The sequence below is a fragment of the Rhodnius prolixus genome, unplaced genomic scaffold, assembly GCF_049639745.1.
Source record: "Rhodnius prolixus isolate KJV_2025 unplaced genomic scaffold, Rpr scaffold_12, whole genome shotgun sequence".
NCBI lineage: Eukaryota > Metazoa > Arthropoda > Insecta > Hemiptera > Reduviidae > Rhodnius > Rhodnius prolixus.
This window is the reverse complement of record NW_027411635.1, coordinates 16,648,738-16,671,045: the sequence shown is the minus strand read 5'-3', so window position 1 is coordinate 16,671,045 and position 22,308 is coordinate 16,648,738. Positions and strand designations below refer to the sequence as shown.

The following is a 22,308-nucleotide window of genomic DNA, read 5'->3' as shown; positions in this document are numbered from 1 at the left end:
CGTGTAGTACATCTAAAGTGGAGTTCAATGACGTATGGGCTAACTTCATATTTTCCATTGTTCTTGAGAGACGTCACTTTAAATTTTTTTTCTAAACTCATTACTTTTTTTTTGCAACAAAAATGTTATTACTCAGAAAGTTTTAGTCCGAATTCGATTCTGATGACAAGGTTAGAAAGACAGATAAATTTTCTAAAAATTGATATCATTTCGAAGCATAAGTTATTCTCCAAACAGCCTCAATCTTCCTCCAGGATACTGGAAAAACAAAAAGTAATCGAAATTTTAGAAGAAAACTCATTAGGCCCTTATGTGATCATTATCAGACCTAGGTGCTGGCACTTTTTTGTAAAAGTTTTCTTGTCTAATGGGCTTTCTAACGGTATATCATTTTCCAGGATTCCTTTTTATCTTCGTACGAGAAATTACATTTGTTTTGCAAGAAAACGTGGGACATTACTTACTGGTTCACCCTGTACATTGAAGTTGAAATTGAGGTATGTATATTTAATTTTCTCACAAGATCAAACAGGTATTTGGTTAAAAAAGATTGTAAACGGTTTCACTTCTAAAAGATGTTTCAAACGTTAGATGAAGAGATATTATATTATGCTTAAAAGTTCAAGATCAAAAGTGAATACAATTATTATTAGTAAATTAGTATTATTAGAAAATTGAAACTTAATCGGACATATTTATGGGCAGTACTCTTGAGGTCGTCATACCATGCTCGGCTAAACCAGCCACTTACAACATTAAAAGATCATTTTGTAGAACTATTATTGATTTTATGTTTAGAAAAGAGTGTTTTCTTACTTAAAATAACAAACTAATAACTTCTATGTATTCCTAATTAATAACAGTGTAGACACTTCACTGACGAAAACTTATTAATAGAAGCGTAGCATAAACCCACCAGGATCTGGTTTCGTTAGTAATTATATCGACTAATTAAACAGCTAATCTGTTTAAGAGTTTTCTCGTCTATTCCGCAAGCAGACACTGTCGCCATTTTAAAACAATTAGTTGCAATTCGGGTGTTGAGTAGGTCGGGGATTTGATACTATCGGAATTGTTCTCTAAGTTAACTAATTTCGCCGTAATAAACTCTTAAAATCCAAAATACCACATTTATATTCTTAGGATTGATTATTAGTTTTTTGAAATCCCAATAAACAGGGTGATCCATTGAAAACGTACCAATCGCTAATAACTTTTTAGGAAAGCGGAATTTCGAAAAAACCTATGAAGTAAACTATATGTTTTTTTCGGTCTAGTTTACAAAATTTTCACCCCCCAATGCTGTATCTTTATTTTTGGCGGAGTTACGGCCAAAAACCCGATTGGAGTTTCATAAGGAGCACTGGTTTTGACAATGATTATGAAAACTACATAAAAAAACTGTGAAAAATGACGCTAACCCCGTTTCGATACCCCTAATATGAGTTGAGATATTTAAGATCAAAATTACAATTTTATCTATTCGTGAACGGTTTTCGATATTAATTTTCCACCAGAAATACACTTTTTGGGAGGTCCTCTGACTGCAAAAAATGTTATTTGTGACGCAAAGAACAAAAATAATAATAATTGAAGATTTTAAAGAATGTAGAGAATGTAATGGTTGTGGGTGAATCAGGATAAATTTATTTTATAATCAAATAAAAGCAATCATCACATTATTTTAATTCACCCAATATGCAAAACTTCTTGGCCTATGATTACGGTAAGAATGTCTTGAACGTTTAAAATGAGCGCCATACCTCATTAACAGAGTAACCTTAACCCAATACAATATTCCTGCCAATATTAGTACAAAAATAATAATAACAAAATACATATATTTAAATATTTATTTATTCCCTCTTAATGTATTTAAAACATTTAAGGAAGGGTTTAGCACTGTGGTTAGCATGTACTGGATTCCCACGCGGAGATCCCGGGTTCGAATCCCAGCTGCTGGCCCTTAGATTTTCTCTTCCCTAGAAGCTTCTAACAGATCACTGTCCGGTGATGAACAGTGTTTGTTGTCTGTAACAAGAGAACATTTTTCGGCAGTGCACGGAAAACAGGCTCTGGGCAACAATGATCACTAAATTTTAATGGCGAACAAATTTAATATTCTTTTAAGTTTATTAATTTTTGCTTTTGTTTTAAACCAAGAATTTTTAACTACCATTGTTGGTCTCTTTACTTTTCAACAAACGACTAAATCCTTCGCCAGAATACAGCATCGTCCAAGCTATGGGTGTTGCAGTAATAGATAGATAGTTCAAAAAATCTCCACTAGAGTACAGTATCTGTTGGATTGAATTTCAGCAGAAATATCTGGTATTGTTTGAGCTAACTGTCAAGTTATCTACTTATTTTTGCTTCTACAAGAGTTAATATACTTATAAAAAAAAAATGATAAGAAATTTTGGAGCTAATCTAAACATTGCTAAACTCCCATTATGAATAGATAAATCTGCTGCATCCCTCATACCGTATTTACGAAATTAAATTTTGTTAATACTTACAATTTGTATTAATAAGTACGAGGGTCGTTTGAAAAGTCCGTGCAAAGTCAGAGAGATATACTACTGGCGGGTATCGAGGTTATGTTTAGTTAGTAGCATCTCTTGGAAGAACACACACCAAGTTTCAGCCAGATCGGTCTATTTCTTTGTGTTTGGCATTCGTTTGAATCGAGGAAGTCGAGTGATTTTCAAAAAATGGACGAAAAAGAATTTCGTGTGTTGGTTAAACACTACTTTATGAAAGGCAAAACGCCTCAGGAGACTAAAGAGAAGCTTGACAAACATTATGGTGACTCTGCACCTTCGATTAGAACAGTTTATAAGTGGTTTCAAAATTTTCGGAGTGGCCATATGGGCACAAGTGACGCTGAACGTTCTGGACGCCCTGTTGAGGTTACTACTCCAGAAATCATTGATAAAATCCATGATATGGTGATGGATGACAGAAGAGTGAAGGTGCGTGAGATTGCTAGTGCTGTGGGCATCTCGAATGAACGGGTACATAATATTTTGCATCAACATTTGGACATGACAAAGCTATCCGCAAGATGGGTGCCGCGATAGCTCACGCTTGACCAAAAACGAAATCGTGTGAAGTGTTGCAAGAACGGTTTGCAGCAGTTCCAGAAGAATCCGCAGGACTTTAAGCGTCGTTTCGTCACTGTGGATGAAACATGGATACATCACTACACTCCTGAGACCAAAGAACAATCTAAACAATGGGTTACCAAGGGGGAATCTGCGCCAAAAAAGGCGAAGACCGTTCCTTCGGCCGGAAAGATTATGGCGACTGTCTTTTGGGATTCGCAAGGAATAATCCTCTTCGACTATCTGGAAAAGGGTAAAACTATTACAGGTGCATATTATTCATCGTTATTGGACCGTTTGAAAACCAAGCTGCAAGAAAAAAACGCCCACGATTGGCCCACAAAAAAGTCCTTTTCCATCACGACAACGCACCAGCTCACACCTCAGCAGTTGTGGTCGCAAAATTAATGGAAATAGGGTTCCAACTCGTTTCACATCCCCCCTATTCACCAGACTTGGCTCCCTCGGACTACTATTTGTTCCCCAATATGAAGAAATGGCTGGCGGGAAAAAGATTTTATTCAAACGAGGAGGTGATTGCAGAAACGAATGGCTATTTTTCAGACTTGGACAAATCCTATTATTCGGAAGGGATCAACAAACTAGAGCAGCGTTGGACGAAGTATATAAGCCTAAAAGGTAGTTTTTATTTTTGCACGGACTTTTCAAACGACTCTCGTAGTTGTTTTCAATATAGTACATTTTCACTTCAAAGAAACCATTTTCAAAAATAATCCAAACTTGTCTTTCTAATCAGATATCTGTTCCAGTAAGGAGTTCTTCATCAAATTGGAATTTTTGTTATATATTTAATATATATTAGGTTATTTGGTAGAAGAGAGGGAAGACTAACCACCTCACTCGCCAAGAAATGCGTTTAATCACATTTTTTCGAAAAAAAAGCAAACAAAGAACTCAAGAAATCCATTCCTAAACCCAAACCAAATTTGTACTTACCGCAATTTTTTCTTTTTTTGAGTTTAGCACTCTTTTATGGATTTGAGGGAACCTCCTAAAAATAGGATATTTCCATAAACAGATTTTTTTAAACTGAAAATTTTGTGTTCTACAATTGTTTTTATTTGAAACATTAATCCTAAGAGGGAAAGGATTAGCGTATTATTGGATTACAACGCGGTGATCATGGGTTCGAATCCAGACTCTGGCCTTCAGTTTTTTTTTTCTCTTCCTAGGCGCTTCTAACAGCTCTTTGTTCAGTGATGGGCAGTGTTTGTTTGTAACTAAAGAACACTGGCTGTATGCCAACAGTGCACTAAGAAATGCTCCGGGCTCCAATGTTATCAGATGTTACCGTGCCTTAAAATAAAATTCAGTAGTCCTGAATAGATTCGATTAAGGACCGTTTAAAGTGTTTGATAGTTAGGCTTTCCACTAATGTGTCTTTTCAGTATGAGTTAGGGGTTATCACCTATTTAATATTAGTAAAGAATACCTAAATTCCAAATCACAAGAAAATTAGACGATCAAAAGTGCATTTCACTAATAAGATTTTTTTGTTCTATTTTGTATTGCACACAACAGCACGTTGTAAGTATATGTACGCCTATTAGGGAACACTAACGCTGCCTAGCGGCCGTTTAAACTCTTCAAGAGACTATTTGGCACAGTTTAAGCAGAATCTAGTGGTGATATCTGTTAACTGACATTGGAACGAAGCAACTGTTTCCAGGTTTGGAACTTTTACTCAGAGATAGCGCTGGTAGTGCTCTTTATACGAGGTCAAAGGCAATAGTTATGCTTTAAAGTGATAGCTTTTTTTTAAGCGTAGACCCTTAGCTTGGACCATTTTCACGTGAAATACCCGTTTTCAAGTCCTCGAGAACAGGAAAGTTAATTTTAGATTTAGTATTAATTTCACTTCAGGTTTACTGATTTTTGATGAATAGCTTCATTTTATGATCCTACGTCGCACGTAATATAAATATCCAATTTGAACTTATTGTTTGGTTTCATTTTCGAGTTATGCCGACCACAAATTCCACCAGACAATCAGTCAAACGTACGGGCCAATATCCAAAACAGCATGGAATTAATTGTAAAACAAACATTGTCGAGGAAAATTCAAAATTGAGTACAGTTTAAGCGTAAACACTGAGAAAACAAAAATTATGTACTTCTCTAGAAACACTAGATACAAAAAATTTCGGGAAGTGACCTATGAAGGCAAGAAAATTGATTTTCTAATATGTTTTCAGTATCTAGGAGTCCCATTTACCTCGACCGGTAAATTCTTTTAGACAGCAAAGCACTTTGGGACTGTTGGAAAGATGGCTTTCAGTAAAAGTTAAGACAATTTTAGTAAATTCAGCGGCTACAAATCATGAAACCAGAAAATAACTGATTAACACCATTCTCAAACCGACGATGTTGTATTGTGCAGAAGTTTGGGCTTACAACCATGAGGGTCGTTTGAAAAGTCCGTGCAAAAATAAAAACTACTTAATTTTTTGGGGTAAACCTTTTTTATTTTTCAACATAGTCTCCTTTTAGGCTTATACACTTCGTCCAACGGTTTTCAAACGGTCCAATAACGATAAATATTATGCACCTGTAATAGTTTTACCCTTTTCCAGATAGTCGATGAGGATTATTCCTTGCGAATCCCAAAAGACAGTCGCCATAATCTTTCCGGCCGAAGGAACGGTCTTCGCCTTTTTTGGCGCAGATTCCCCCTTGTTAACCCATTGTTTAGATTGTTCTTTGGTCTCAGGAGTGTAGTGATGTATCCATGTTTCATCCACAGTGACGAAACGACGCTTAAAGTCCTGCGGATTCTTCTGGAACAGCTGCAAACCGTCCTTGCAACACTTCACACGATTTCGTTTTTGGTCAAGCGTGAGCAATCGCGGCACCCATCTTGCGGATAGCTTTGTCATGTCCAAATGTTGATGCAAAATATTATGTACCCGTTCATTCCCGAGATGCCCACAGCACTAGCAATCTCACGCACCTTCACTCTTCTGTCATCCATCACCATATCATGGATTTTATCAATGATTTCTGGAGTAGTAACCTCAACAGGGCGTCCAGAACGTTCAGCGTCACTTGTGCCCATATGGCCACTCCGAAAATTTTGAAACCACTTATAAACTGTTCTAATCGAAGGTGCAGAGTCACCATAATGTTTATCAACTATTTGGACATGTTGGAAACAGTTCAACTTCAAGCATTAAAAAATTTATATTATTTGCCAAAATTTACTCCCAACTCACTTGTCCGTATAGAATTTGGAGCGGTACCTATCAAAGTAAATGTTTTCAAAGCTACGTATAATCTTTTGGTTAAACTACTTGAAATGGACACTTCGCGCCTACCACGTATATGCTATAATATTCTGTCCAGGTGTAAATCAGTTCAAAAGAAAAATCGTAATGATTGGATTGGGAAACAATGGCCTCTATTGATTGCCTTGATATTTTCTTAACTGAAGACCCTAATATTCTGAAAACGGAAAGAAAATCTGTAGTAACAAAGCTTACAAATAAATTTCTATCCGAAGATGTAGAGAATGTAATTAACTGCATACATTGATCTATACAGACTAATCTCTAATTTTGGAAATACTGAATGTTATCTAAATCTGGGCTGCAGTATAACTAAATTAAGAACTGTATCTCAGATCCGTCTCTGCAGAGTAAAAGTAGCGAAACTCTATATTAATTAATGGCCACACATACATTTTTGACAGTCTAATACATAGTCTAGTTTGTAAGACTTTAGGCAGCGTTCTGCACTATTCCATTCTGCACTTCTTGTTTGAGTGTCAAACCTATTCACCGATTAGATCATATTTCATCACTAAATTTTATTGTCCAGCCTCTTGTTCAAACTCGAGGTTTGAGCAATTGCTTACAAAAGAACAATTAAATTCCTTGTTTTACATTCTGTAAACAGGCTGCCAAAATTAGAAGTTTAGCATTTTTACGTGATTCTCCACGTTTTTTGGCCCATGGTTCTATTTTATTTAAATCAGATTTGTAAAATCTGATGCGTCCATAGAGAAGCGATCCAAGAATACTAGCCTCTGCTGGTGAGTAGTCGGAAGAGGCTGATCCAGAACTAATCTGAAAGAAACGTTCAGTAAGGAATGATTTTATTATAAGGTACTAATAGGTTGACTTCCACAATAATCCAGGATGCCAGACTTGATCGAAGGCTTGAGCCACGTCGAGAAAGACCCCCATAGTAATGTTGTTTCTGTTTCAGAGAAGAAGCTATAGCGTCTACAAATCTGGTGTAACATTGATGCATAACGCTGTTCTGTTGAAATTCAATTAAATGCAACATAGAATTATTAATTTATGCCCTAATTTAGTTCAAGAAACTCAGGCGGAAATACAAATTTTTTTTATTTTTGACTGGCGGAAATATTTAATTAGGATAATGAAGAAGTAGATGGCGAAGTTGGGGTCAAGTAGCGGCTAGTCTTCTCAAGTCTGATTAATTAATAAAGTTGTGTGAAGCGAGTTGTGCAGGTGGCCGCACCAAGGAATACCAAGTCGGGCCACTTGTGCATTATGCAGCCAGCCCGGCTCTGCAAATAGCCAACTTACCACTCTCTGCCCCGACCCTTCGAATTAAACCACTCTCTAGAACGCTCTCAGTTCCTAAACATCAGCTATTTTCTAGCCGGAAACATTAATTTTTATTTTTTAGTAATGCAATCATCGTTGCAATTTTGTTGAAGTTATCGCTCGGTAAACATGTTCTATTTCTGTAGGCAGTTTTTTTGACTATCAACCCTTTTTCCAAATTTTTTTTTTTCAGTGCCACTTCCGGTACCGCATAGAATTTTGAGATTTTCTCACCAATAGCCCCTACGATTTTATTTAAACTTTGCATAGTGATTACAAACATATAAATCTACTGGAAACATTTTTCTCGAAGATACAATTAAGGATCCTTTCTGAGAATGGGGCCAAGTAAAAGCGAGTCAGTAAAGTAATCGCCTATTTTTTCAGGCGGGGCTTAACTTCCAACTACCGAATTAGATGTCGTGAACGGAGGAGACTAGTAAACATACTTTACTGTAAATTTCTTTTATTAACCATTAAATAAAATCCAAGGCCTAAGACCGGGGAATCGAACCCAGTACCACAATACATCTTAGCTTCGCAGTTCTCGCCTCTAACCGCTCGGCTACCGTGGCGCCTAACTGATTCATTAATTCTAGCGGAAAATAAAGAATTATTACCAATTTCTGGCTTTTTTATTTTTATTTTTTGTACTATTGCCAAGCTTTTGACTTAGAGGACCTTAGAAGCAGATTCCTTCTTAAATTATAAGAACTGAATGTTACTCAAATATTAGGTTTTTGGAGAAAACTTGTGAATTAGAACCTTGACAGAATAGTAGCTGTTGATTGACAGAATAATTAAAAATATAGTTCTTAACTAAAACATTATCAAAATTCTTTAAAATAAATAATTAAAAAATTAATACTTCAAAACCAAAAGTGTAACAAAAAACTGGAAATCCAAAATTAGTGGAAGTGGTGGTAATATGGAACCCTTCTTTGGTTTTTGACTTACCAATGCTAGAAATTCCAAAAAATTAAGGCTTGTTGTAAATTAAGGCTGGATCAATTAAAACCATTTAGGATAACTATCAAATCTACAAGTTCACATAGCGGCAGGCTGTGAAGTTATACTAGAAGTACGCACTTAGCATTTATATGAAGAGCAGCAGAGGTCTGTCAGTTTATAGCTAGATTATATCGGCTACCCTGATTTTGTACACAGCGGACCAAATCACATTTTTCAACATTTCAGCTTCTTTTAGCCCAGAGGCTGGCTCTTAGCAGCTTGCATCGCGGTGGAAATTATAAAAGAAATTGTTATTTCACTGAGGGGAAGGCAATTCTTTAACACTCCCTTTGTTGCTGTCCTGCCGAAGAAGATTTGCATTCAGAAGACGAAGAGAAGCTAAATTAGAGTTAAGAATTATTACATTTTTATTTGTAACAATGGAATATGCTTGCGCTAATAGATAAATACATAATTAATGAAACCGTTTATTGTATTCTCGGCCAGATTGTAGCGTTTATTTCCTTGAGCCTTCTCCTCTTCAATGTGGCGAGTGAATAATATATCAAAGGTGAACTTAGTACCTTCACCTCCACATTAGGGAGCGCTCACTTGAATAATTAATGCGTCCGTTTGTCGTTCTGTTCACCTCTGAATAAAAAAACAAAAAAAAACCGTTTTGTTATACGAACACAACTTTCCCTTGGTGCAATCATTGCAACTTTAACACACAAATAATCATCTAAAAATTTTGTATTTATGTATTGATATTGACACCTGCAGCGAGGTTTAATCTATTTTGATAGGCTGTAGTTGACTTTCTAGTTATTGTAGATTAAATTCTTTTGAATGATAATTATAAACTTGTTACCATCTTCAAGTTCACCTTAATATCCTAATAACACTGGTTCCAGAAACAGAAAATCAAAGTTAACAAAAAACAAATCCAAGCACCTAAAAACTTTAAAGCAGAATATCCTGTATAATATAACCATACTTCCCTTTACAATAAGCAGAAGCAGTAGTTACAACAGCAGTGGAAAGAGCAGTGATCGGTGAATACAGTTCAGATCTTAAGTCTTGAATCCTTATAACTTTTCCCCTGGGCCGTTACTAGGGCAACTTCTACTTCTTCATTACATAAAAGTTTTGGTGGCTGTATTATGAGTTAGACTATCCTAGGCAAGACTACACTTGCCAACAAAAAAAACAAACCTGAATTCTAATGTTCAATTAAATGTAGATTCCTTGAATTGGCATTATTTGAACTACATTACTTACTGCCTTGACTAGGAGCTCGCCAAGCTGACGCAGGAAGTAAAAGAAATAGTAATAAAAGTAGGAAAAAAGAAGAAGGAGTTCGTGGGTAAAGAATTGTGTAGGAGTTGGAGTGGCAGATTCTATCATCATATTTATGTATGAGATGGGCTACAATGGGCGAGCGTTAAAGAAGACTTCGTCCTGTTCTGCGATCTGAACAACTCCCTTTAGTGTTCCTCATTATCATATTCTAACCATCAATAAAACTAGCGATCTCCTTTCTTTGTCCGCCGCCCAAGCATCTTCAATGCAGCCTCTTCAGTACACAGAGTAAACACCCCCGTTTATCCTAGTTTCGCAACATTTTCAACACATTATAGCTCTCAATATACTCTAGATTATTTTAAAGCCACGTTTCTGTCCAAATCCTTTTTAATTAATTAAACTTTTGGTTTTTGTTTTAGAATTGTCAGCCAATAACATCTTTCTACTTTCAACGTAAAACTTGTTCCATTTCAAGTTCTTTTAAACCACTAAAAACTTTCATTCATTCTTGACCACACACAACCAATCTAGACTTACCAAAACTAGAAGAGCAAGACCACTCGATATTCGTCCACAACTCCACATACCTAAAATTAAACTGTTATATACAACATTTACGAGGGTCGTTTGAAAAGTCCGTGCAAAGTCAGAGAGATAGCACTACTGGCGCGTATCGAGGTTATGTTTAGTTAGTAGTATCTCTTGGAAGAATACACACCAAGTTTCAGCCAGATCGGTCTATTTCTTTGTGTTTGGCATTCGTTTGAATCGAGGAAGTCGAGTGATTTTCAAAAAATGGACGAAAAAGAATTTCGTGTGTTGATTAAACACTACTTTATGTAAGGCAAAACGCCTCAGGAGACTAAAGAGAAGCTTGATAAACATTATAATGACTCTGCACCTTCGATTAGAACAGTTTATAAGTGGTTTCAAAGTTTTTGGAGTGGCCATATGGGCACAAGTGACGCTGAACGTTCTGAACGCCCTGTTGAGGTTACTACTCCAGAAATCATTGATAAAATCCATGATATGGTGATGGATGACAGAAGAGTGAAGGTGCGTGAGATTGCTAGTGCTGTGGGCATCTCGAATGAACGGGTACATAATATTTTGCATCAACATTTGGACATGACAAAGCTATCCGCAAGATGGGTGCCGCGATTGCTCACGCTTGACCAAAAACGAAATCGTGTGAAGTGTTGCAAGGACGGTTTGCAGCTGTTCCAGAAGAATCCGCAGGACTTTAAGCGTCGTTTCGTCACTGTGGATGAAACATGGATACATCACTACACTCCTGAGACCAAAGAACAATCTAAACAATGGGTTACCAAGGGGGAATCTGCGCCAAAAAAGGCGAAGACCGTTCCTTCGGCCGGAAAGATTATGGCGACTGTCTTTTGGGATTCGCAAGGAATAATCCTCATCGACTATCTGGAAAAGGGTAAAACTATTACAGGTGCCTATTATTCATCGTTATTGGACCGTTTGAAAACCGAGCTACAAGAAAAACGCCCACGATTGGCCCACAAAAAAGTCCTTTTCCATCACGACAACGCACCAGCTCACACCTCAGCAGTTGTGGTCGCAAAATTAATGGAAATAGGATTCCAACTCGTTTCACATCCCTCCTATTCACCAGACTTGGCTCCCTCGGACTACTATTTGTTCCCCAATATGAAGAAATGGCTGGCGGGAAAAAGATTTTATTCAAACGAGGAGGTGATTGCAGAAACGAATGGCTATTTTTCAGACTTGGACAAATCCTATTATTCAGAAGGGATCAACAAACTAGAGCAGCGTTGGACGAAGTGTATAAGCCTAAAAGGAGACTATGTTGAAAAATAAAAAAGGTTTACCCCAAAAAATTAAGTAGTTTTTATTTTTGCACGGACTTTTCAAACGACCCTCGTACTATAGCTAAAGAAATAATAGCCGAGACACTATTTTGGTCTAAGGAATGTTTGTCGATGTGTTATAGCTATGGTGACTTACATTAACATATAATGCAAATGAAAATTTAATGGAGGCTTATCTAACAAGCTGTTGAAGTTTTCTTTTCAAGATCTTCTAAATAGAGTATAGAAATCTAGGTGGCACAGTATTTATAAGGAACTGTCCTAACCATTATATAGCAGTTATTAATACATTTTTTTTATTCAAAATATAATTAAAATTAGAGGCTTTTTATTTAATTTAAATTTCAGATTTAGCCGTAGTGAAGAAGCTAAAGTATGTTCATTGTGAAATTTGCACGAAATAGAAGATATTTTTCTTTATGTAGCGGTGTGTCTCCATTTTGGGAGAGTTCAGAATGTCATGTTTTGGTAAAGGTGAATTAGATTAAAACGATTTTATTCGCTATATGAACGATCATAGCTGGGAGAAACTGTACAAATATAATGTAACTGCCGGGAAATACAGAATGTTTTGATTAATAAATTTAATTTTGCTTGTAAGCCATTTTTTATTTAATTAATATATATTATTTCATTATTTGGTGTGATGTAAGCTTGAAGTATATATTTTTATAATAAGATACAGTACAACTGAGTAGGAGTCAATTTCTGCTGACGGACCGCAATCTCTGCGGTAGGTGCTCAAGTTCATTATTAAATTGTTTGTTCTTGTAAATTTATTTTTTAAAAAAATAATAAATAAAGCTCATTATTATTATTATCCAATATTTACAGACCTATATAAAGAAATAAAGTAAAGTAATGCCTATTTTTTCGGGCAGGCTTTACGTCCAACTACCGAATTAGGTGTCGTGGACGGAGGCGACTAGCAGACATACTTTACTGTAAATTTCTTGTATTAACCATTAAATAAAATTCAAGGCCTAAGACCAGGGAATCGAACCCAGTACCACAATACATATTAGCTTTACAGGTCTCGCCTCTAACCGCTCGGCTACCGTGGCGCCTTACAGACCTATATAAAGTCAAAACAGTTGCTAAGTATCTAATAATTTGAAAAAAATAAAGCATTTTTCTATTTGTATTTTGGTTCTCAAATGGTTACTCATGGTAACTAACCAGTTTTAAGAATTTGAAAATTAAGGAAATATGTTTATAACAAGTGGCGGATGTTGGTCTAGTGGTAAAAAGCGTGGCTTTGTAAGTGCGAATCCCGCGTATGACTACTTTTTATTTGTTAGAAAAAAATTGTTTACAGTAAAGTATGTTTGCTAGTCGCCACCGTTCACGACACCTAATTGGTAGTTGGATGTAAAGCACCGCCTGAAAAAAATAGGCGATTTTTTTACTGTAATCGCTTTTACAGTAAAACATCGTATACATTAAATACAATTTTATAAAGGCACTTGACTAAAATTAGCGGTAGCGAAGTCTGCAAGTTCGAAAAATGCCTTAGCTGTTATTCCTTAATTTTACAATGTGAATTCAGACTTGACAGCTTGCCGTCATGCGCTTTATTTCTGAAGTAACTCCTAGTAAACTGCGTTTTTTTGTCCGCATTCGATTCTCAGCGTTGGTGAAGACGATATAAACCTGTAACAATAAATAATCTAATCTAGAAACGCATTCTTTCCGTTCATACTATGCATTCTCGTGGTTTCCTAAATAATTAAACCAGAGCTTGTAACACCTTGTTAGAAAATAAGATATTATTTATCTCCAATTATTGTATTGTTTGGAGTACCCATTCACCCGTTGCACTGGATGAGGCCCATTTAGGATGCCACAATTAATCTTTTAAGTGCACGATGTTGAATAAATCCGGTTATGGTGCTTCGTGATTCTTTTAGGAATGTTTAACCATAAATTGATTTTATCAACTGCCATTTGGATAGGTAGAATTGAATTGGAATGTTGGTCCAACCCGTGTAGGTATGTCGCCAAGGAAAATGTTACTCCATGAATGTCTCCATCTCAGTCGAACCAAATCCATGGTTACTAGTCATGCTGGCCATTATTATTAAAGTTTACCAATTTCAACTTGCTCTGCACTGATTAGGGTGGCTCTCTAAACCAGAAGAGAGAGATTCTCGCGCACCAGCTAGCCTTAGTAATGTCCTAGGAGTAACTTGACTGGAATCGAGTTAATCTTGAGACGACTCAAGTTCAATACTGCTAGACGCCTCCAAGGAGGGGATAATCACCCAAGGCCTATTAGCTCGCTCCCTTTCTATCTCCCTAAAGTGCGAGTATAACCCAGTGGGAGAGTGTGTCTGACGTCGTAGATCAGCAGACCTTCTTCTTCTGTCTCCACTAGCAACTTTATTAAACCCTCGGCTAGCTGACAGAGCGCCTCATAGACGTAGACACAACATTTCTTTATAGCTAATAGACGTAGAATCATGGCAAGCACCTAAATCAGATTTTTTTCCGGAAATAAATGTGTATGTGTAGGTGTGTCCGCGCGCATAGCTTGTTTTAAAAATAGATAAACTGAATTTATAATCAACTATAGATAGATATTGGGAGGGAATTCGATTTGGAGGCACTTAAAAGATTGCAAATGCAAGCAAGGCTATAAAAATGCTGTTATCTGGTGCTATGGAATACGGCCATTTCAAAAGAAAAAAAAAATCCATTATCAAATCGACGGGGTCTCCTGATCAGGCAGAAACGTGCGACTGTCTAGAGCAAAATTAAGGAAAAAAAGATGAAGAATATGAAGCTGGATTTTTGAAGAGGATCTCTGAGTAAGACCAGTATGGATAACGTGAGAAATGGAAGAATAAGGGATGTTAGAAGCAAGAAAGGACATTATCCTGCAGGAGATGGCGGGTCGCGGCTTGGCTGACATGATAGGGCATGAAGTGAAGAAGTGCATTAGCCTTAACGGTAACGCTTAACACTGCAACCAGCATAAATCAAGCACTATTAACATTTTCTTAAGTTCACACAATATCAAATTCAAAATTAAGTAATAAATAAGATAGTTGAATTAATTTTTATCTACATAAATTAATTGAACAAGGTGATCTACTGTCAATTAACGCGAAAAAATAGTATTAGAATAAAAAGATGGAGCTTACAGCTAGGAGAATTACAATGCGGGGGAATTAGTGTGGATTTCAAAGTAGATTTATTTAGTAATTGAATTAGACAATCATGAGGGGGCCACAGGCGTGGTGTTGTCGAGTAGAACAGGAACAATCTGTTGATTTAGATGAGCGGTCAAGGGCCTGGCCCAGTGGAGCGTTTTGCGCCTAAGAATGTCGGCGAGGTGGGCCCGTCAGCTGATCTTGTCTTGCCAATTAACTACTCACGGCCATCTTGCTGCCGGCATCTTACAGTTTCTAATTGCTAGTAAATATCAGCATTCTGCCACTAACTAAAATTCTCTGCTAGTTCCTTGTGCCAACATCATCCTTATCTGACAACCACCCAAGTCAGCATTGGGCCACAACTAACATGCACAACTCAAACTAAATTCTGCGCCCGCTCTGCTAACTTTAGCCTGAAAACAATTCCCTACATTCCACTTGGAAAAAAAAATTAAATAAAATATTCTGCAGTAAATATTTACACGACTTTGATTTAAATATCATTCTCAATATTTTAACTTCTAATTTTAAAACATTTAATCCTTTGTTAACAACATGTAGTTGGTACAACTGTACTTTTTACGAAAATGAAACCTTTAAAATGAAGTTATTTTACTTGAATGACCAAGTTATCAAGGTATACAAAAATAAATTAATAGAATACTTAATGGACCGTAGGAATTGATTGCATAAGAAAAGATTTATTTAATGATATACGGCTCCATTTTAGATACACTTTGGAATAAACAGCATGTTACATTTTTTTTTTTTAATTTAAGGCACCTCAACATCTAAGGTTATTGGCGCCCGGAACTTTTTTCAGAGGCACTGCCAGCCTTTGGACAGTGCTCTCTTGTTACAGACAACACTGTACATCACTGGAGAGTGGAGCTGTAAGAAGCTCCTAGGAAGAGAAAATCTTAGGGCCAACAGTTGGTATTCGATTCGAACCCAGGATCTACGCGTGGGAAGCCAATACGCTAACCGCATAGCTAATCCCTTCTCTGATAAGAAATCAATTGCAAAAAAAAGCATAAACTTTAAGGTGAGATATTAAATTCAAAAAAGACTACTCGAAGAACTGCATTGAAGAATTGTATTGTTCATTAAAGAAAATATATTTTCGCATAGTTTCTTTGAACTAAAGAATGTCAAATATTTCTCTAAATTGTCTCAGAATATTTTTAAACATTTCTGGATTTAACGAGTCATTAAGTCCGTTATTGTTCTTTTCAGAAAATAATTTTGTATTTTTTAAATTTGTTTTAAAGTTAATAAATTCCAACTAGATACAAGATTGATGCATTTTCTGACATTAAAATTGGAAAGCTTACTAAAATAGATATGGATTTTCTGGAGAGCTTTCCACCCCTTTTAAAATAGTTATCCTGAAATACCCGCAGGAGCGTCAAGATCCTTGAAAAAAAATCGCTGACTAACGATAATGGAGACTTCCAAACTACTGTAAAAAATAGTAAGAAGTCCGATTGTACAGTTAAGACTTTTGAAATTAATTGTAGGCAATGATATTCGGATTTTTTTATTTAGTTTAGTTGAATCCATCTTGCTGAAAAAATAAGTTTAAAAGCTGCATTAGTTCATGGTAGATTGCTAGCCAAGTTCTCTCAATGCAGATAGACGCTGTGCTGAATAGCAATATCCGACAGTAACCTTTTCTCTTGATCTAAGAAGTGTTATTCTCAGTTGGCTGCCGGTTGCTCTGCTCTGTAAAAAAAAACAAAATTACAGTTAATAACACTTCAATTATTGGTACGAAAACTACTTATAGTTGCTAAACTAAAATCCCGATTTTTCAGGATTAATTTAATCTTTAAATAAATGGCTCGTACTTTTGTATATTTTAAAGTATTATTACTTTTATGTTTTGAGATCGCTTAAGTATGATAAAATTGGGGTGGCTATATATACTCGTATATGTCTATCTTTCAGTGAATCTTTTATCAAATAATTGGGAATTCACAAAATCTTTTTAAAGATGTATTGAGGCTTCCTCCAATGTCGGATGTTTGTTTTTACAGATTATAGACGTCTTTAAAATTTACAGTATGTACGAGCCTAGAGATGTGCTCGAATTTGCCTAAACTCAAACTGTTGCATGCATCAAACTACTTCTGTGGGTCCTATATTTATTGGGTTTTGAATGTTGAAGGTGTCAATGTATAAGTGTTGTTCGTGTTGTTTAGGCTGGGATTACCCGCAGGGACTCCAAGATCCCTGAAGAAGTGGCTAATCCACTTCCCCCTACGGGATTAAATTTTGACGAAAGTAAAGAAACTTTTACGTATAAGAATTTAATTTTAATTATAAGTAAAAGGAACTATACTTATTTGTGTTATTTGCTAAAGTTTTTAAAAGTTCATGGACAATTTAATTTATGTTACAGAATATAATTTTTTTTATTATACCAGAACCTTAAAATAGGTCCTTGCAGTGTAACCTCTACCAATAATTTTTTGATAAAAAACGAAACAAAGTTTTGCGCTTTATTTGTACATAAATATAAAAAAATCTAAAACGGTAAAAAGGATGTCATGTAAGTGATCTAAGATGTTTTGCTAGTTTATCTTTGCTAGAATTTAAATTTATCTGTATTTAAAGTTTTGAAAAAAAAAAAGCATGTAATTTTACAGAGCAACTTGCTTTGAAAAACTACAGCAAGGAAAGGAATCCATCTATATAACTCTTTGTATTCGACACTTATATAAATTGAAAGGATGGGGCCAACTAAGTAGATTTAACATTAAGGCAGCCGTAATATTAGGTTAGTATTGGCCAGCAGTACAAGAAATGGCTGCCACACAATGGAAACTGTAATATTATTAATAGATATTATTCTAACATTGTGGCTAGTATAGGATAGATTCTTGATTCATGTACTATGTTATACAGAATTCTGCCATGATTCTAGCGCTAAGTATAAATCTTTTATACTATATGAAGCTTGTAGCCAATCTAGTTCAGAACCTTACCACTGCAGATATACTTTTCTATACTTCGCAATACATTTTGATTTATATAAAACTGCTACAAAAAAACCGGTAATACCTTTAAGATTTCTAGAAAATTTAAGTAAATACGAAATAATTAAAAAAAAAGAGCGTAACAAAAAAATTATTTTGTAAAAATACTTTTATTGTAATTTAAGACGAATCAATTATCTGAGGACATTGACGCCTGTCAACTTTTTCAGTGCAGTACCGGCTTCGGACAATGTTCTCTTATTGCAGAAGATGACCGCAAGAAATAGCTGAGAGAGGCTCCTAGATTGAGAACTCTAAGGACAGTTTTTTTGTTGGAAAATACTGGATCTCGTCGAAGGAGTCAAAGTATTTTTTTTTTTTTAAATTAAGGCGCATCATCATCTTAGGTCATCGGAGACTGGAGCTTTTTTAGGTCTCCGGACAGTGTTCTCTCGTTACAGACAACACTGTTCCATCACCGGACAGTGAGCTGTAAGAAGCTCCTAAGAAGAGAAGGAAATCTTAGAGCCAGTAGCTAGATTCGAACCCGGGATCTCCGCTTTGTAATTCAGTATATGCTAACCATTAAGCTTATCCATTCCTGAACTTGGAATTCTAAGTTAGCGAGGAATCGGTCAAATAAAAAACAACTCGTCTCTTTGCCAAAGTTTAACAATTTACGGTCACGAAACCTATATATTCTTATCCATTCCTTTACTATTATTTCATAATACTCTTGTAAACAATCGCCACGGTAGCCGAGCGGTTAGAGGCGAGACCTGCGAAGCTAATATGTATTGCTGGTTTAGTGGGTTCGATTCCCCTGTCTCTAGGCCTTGGATTTTATTTAATGATTAATATGAGAAATTTACAGTAAAGTATGTTTGCTAGTCGCCTCCGTCCACGACACCTAAATCGGTAGTTGGACGTAAAGTCCGCCTGAAAAAATAGGCAATTACTTTACTTTACTCTTGTAAACATGGTTTTGCCTTATTTTGAAAAGCAAATTTGGAAATTTTATTTTTCATAGATAAGTTGTTTTTTTTTCAACTTTACTTTTCAAACTTTTTCGTGCATTTTTTGACGATGAACCGGTCAGTTTTAATTATATTAATACTAAATTTTAATAAACATGTTTGTGCAATTTTATCTAATTAGATGGTGACGTGTGCTAGTTTTTTTAAGCTAAAGAACAACCTGCAAATTTTTTGAAATGATGGCGGTAAATTCATAAAATTACTGCACAACACTTGTAAGAAGGTTTCCTTCTCTTCCTTACAGGAGTGTCTCAAATCTTTATTAATATTAAAAATGAATTGCTAGCTAATACTTTGTAATTATAATACTGAATTAACAATCTATTGAAGATCTAAAATATTAAAATTAGAACTTAATTCAACTAAATTTATAACAATAGTTGGCCCATTATCTAGTGATTGCCAAAAATAATTATTGGTGAGTAAGAAAAGAATTGGTGAGTTGCGAATAAAGATGATAGGCCTACAAAGTGAAGTAGCTTTACTCATTCTATCGGTATTTGCTGCTTCTATAATCGCAATATATATATATATAGAGGTATCTGAGAGAGAGAGGTCTCTGTTCAAGTGAAAACAGTCTAAAGATACGCGTGTTTAGTACAGATCTATGAAGGGGTGGAATTGTGTTGCTCCCCCCCGCTGCATTGAGTTCGACTGTACGAGAGATGATGGCGCACAGAGAGCTTGAGGAGGGGCTACAACCCATCTTTCTAGGGAAGTTAAGGGATGCTCTAACCCTTGCTAAGGCTTCTCAAGCAAACCTTATCTTCAATTATAACTTATGAGCTAAGAAAGCCCTTGATTGAATCTTGTATCAGAGTAACTGTTCCTCCTTTTGCTTGGTACCCCTCCTTTTAAACTTCAGCACAGCAATTACAGATCTCATTTGCATGTTCACCCTAAGCACCCTTTGGCTGCAACTTCATGTCCGCTATGGAATTAGCCAATAGATATCTCAAGATTTTATAAAAAGAATTCTTCCTTTATTATCAACTATGTCTATCTAAACAGTTATATAACCTTTCATCTAGCCTTGGAGGGAGCTAAGAATTCCTATCGAACAAAATAAGAGTCCACATTCCAGTTCTGGAGTGGCCATTTAAAAGATTTTTTGCAACAATTTCATTGACTCGCTTGTAATATATTTTTAGGCGGAGCTTAACGTCCAACTACCAATTAGGTGTCATGGACGGGAGGCGGAAGCTCATACGTACTTAACTATAAACAATTTTTGTCTAACAAATAAAAAGTAGTCATACGCGGGATTCGAACTGGGGATTTCCCACACACAAAGCCACTCTCTGGACCACTAGACCAACACCCGCCTCGTAGTTGTCATAAATTATTATATCGTAGATGATGAAACACCTTCCACAAATTACTATAATATAATGTAAATGGTAATACTGTCCAAGCTCTGATGAAATCTAATTTTTGGTAGTAGAACCCATTTGAAATAATATTTACGTACATGAACAAACAGCTGCAAAGCCAAAGTAGTTGAAAATATACGAACAGATAATAAGTTTCAATAACGGTACACAAAAAATAGGGAAACTGTTCTGTCACAAGTTCAAGTATTGTTGCATTTTCTTGTTCAAAAGAATGCAAATCTTCTTATCCGATGCAAACCTGTCCAGCTCACCAGTCACTGACTGCAGCAACTGTCAACCACTTTTCTATTTGCTGAATCTATCTTGGAGGAACGTCCAACGTTATACTTTGCGGTGCGCCTGAATTTGACTGGTAAAACATGGAATCTCACGCTAGATGCATCAACTGCATCATTTACAAGCTTGACAAAATACACAGATCATACCTCAGTCGCCTTTCCTAGCGAAAATCCAAATTCATTTTATCATAAATTGCATTGCCTTCAACATTATTGGGGAAGTGCAGTTTTTCTAACCGTTTTATTTCGCCTGCTCGGTACGGATTCCAAATAATGCGAGTCGTACTCACGTTTTGGACCCTGACAAGGCAGTAGTGGATTTCAAGAGATTGGATTAAATATTTCTTTTAGTGAGTATACTGCATTCACTTGTAACTCTTTCTGTTTATAAACTGGTTAAGAATGAGTACTGCGACCGTTTCAAAATTTCAGATTGTGGATTCTCATAAAAAAAAAATGGATTTTACAAATCGGTCTATGTGTAAGTCTGTTTGTGCAGTGAATATAATTAGAAAAAAAAGCTTCAAATTTGATATATCTTGCTTAGGTGCTGCTATTAGACCTGAAAGAATATTTTTTTTAAGTATTTTTTTATTACTTTAAAAGTTAATGGAATTTTTTATTGTTTTTAAAATCAAAATGTGTTTATTGACCAGGCTTGGGCTCAGAATCAAAGTTGGAATTTGTAATGTACTTAAGCTGCATTTTATTTTTTAGAATTAGACGTTAAAAGAAAGACAGTTATGGATTTCAATAAAAAAAAGTATGGATTTTTTTCACTTAAAGAAAAATTGAGTTGAAAACATTCGATTGAGTTTCACCTCAGTAATTTTGTCTCAAAGTTAGATTTAGCGGCCCCAAAAATTAATTTTGTTTTTTTAAACTGAAAAGGCTCACATATTTTGGGGGGGCACCAGCCGCCATTGGTTCTTAGAATTTGAAATTTGAAGGAAAACAGTAAAAAATTGCAAATGCATATTTGTGCAGAACATGTGGTATTATAGTAATATGCTCTGCTTCACGATCATTAGAATGTAATATCAAATTAACATCATTGCAAAATTACAAATTAATTACTTGGAACTAGCGTTGTTTAAGAAGGAGCAATCCAAACAGGACGGAGAAGGTTGGATGAGTAGAAAGTAAGAAGGACTTAACTCTGCAATATCTGTGTGTCGGGCAGAGATAAAAAGAAGAGCCCAGGGTTGGTTAATACACCACCCTCATCTGGCCTGGGCATTACACGAGGGTAAAGTAGAAAAATTCCCTTGTGCAAGATGGAAATGGAGTTGGGGTAGTGGGGCCTTCATAGTAGGGAAGTTGTAGCTTGCAATTGGAGTGGGAGAAGTTTAGAAACTGACTTTCAAGTGCTCCACAGGCCGAGGGGTAATCAATAAAATATCGAGTCAGAATCAAGATGGAACCGAAGGAATATCTAAAGTTCTCAGCAAATTCTAATACTCGTACTACTTGTGTATACCCATATTATTTAAGGTTGGCCAACGTTAATGTATTGATTTCATTAACCAAAATGTTAAAAAACTTTTACCCTTTATATTTAGAGAGATTAACAGCAAATATGGAAGATTCTTTTCTGGCGGAATATTAATTTTTCTATTAGTATCTTTTGAGATTCGTTACAATGA

At 35.7% G+C, this 22,308-nt stretch overlaps 1 long non-coding RNA gene across 2 annotated transcripts in view; it reads right to left on the bottom strand.

The window, feature by feature from the left end:
- Window positions 1-13,196: 13,196 nt before the first annotated feature.
- Window positions 13,197-22,308, bottom strand: part of LOC141461809 (uncharacterized) — a 182,717-nt gene continuing 173,605 nt past the window's right edge. For both annotated transcript variants that reach the window (XR_012463027.1, XR_012463026.1), the window contains exon 3: window positions 13,197-16,697. This is a non-coding gene — a long non-coding RNA (uncharacterized lncRNA). The remainder of the gene's footprint in view (window positions 16,698-22,308) is intronic.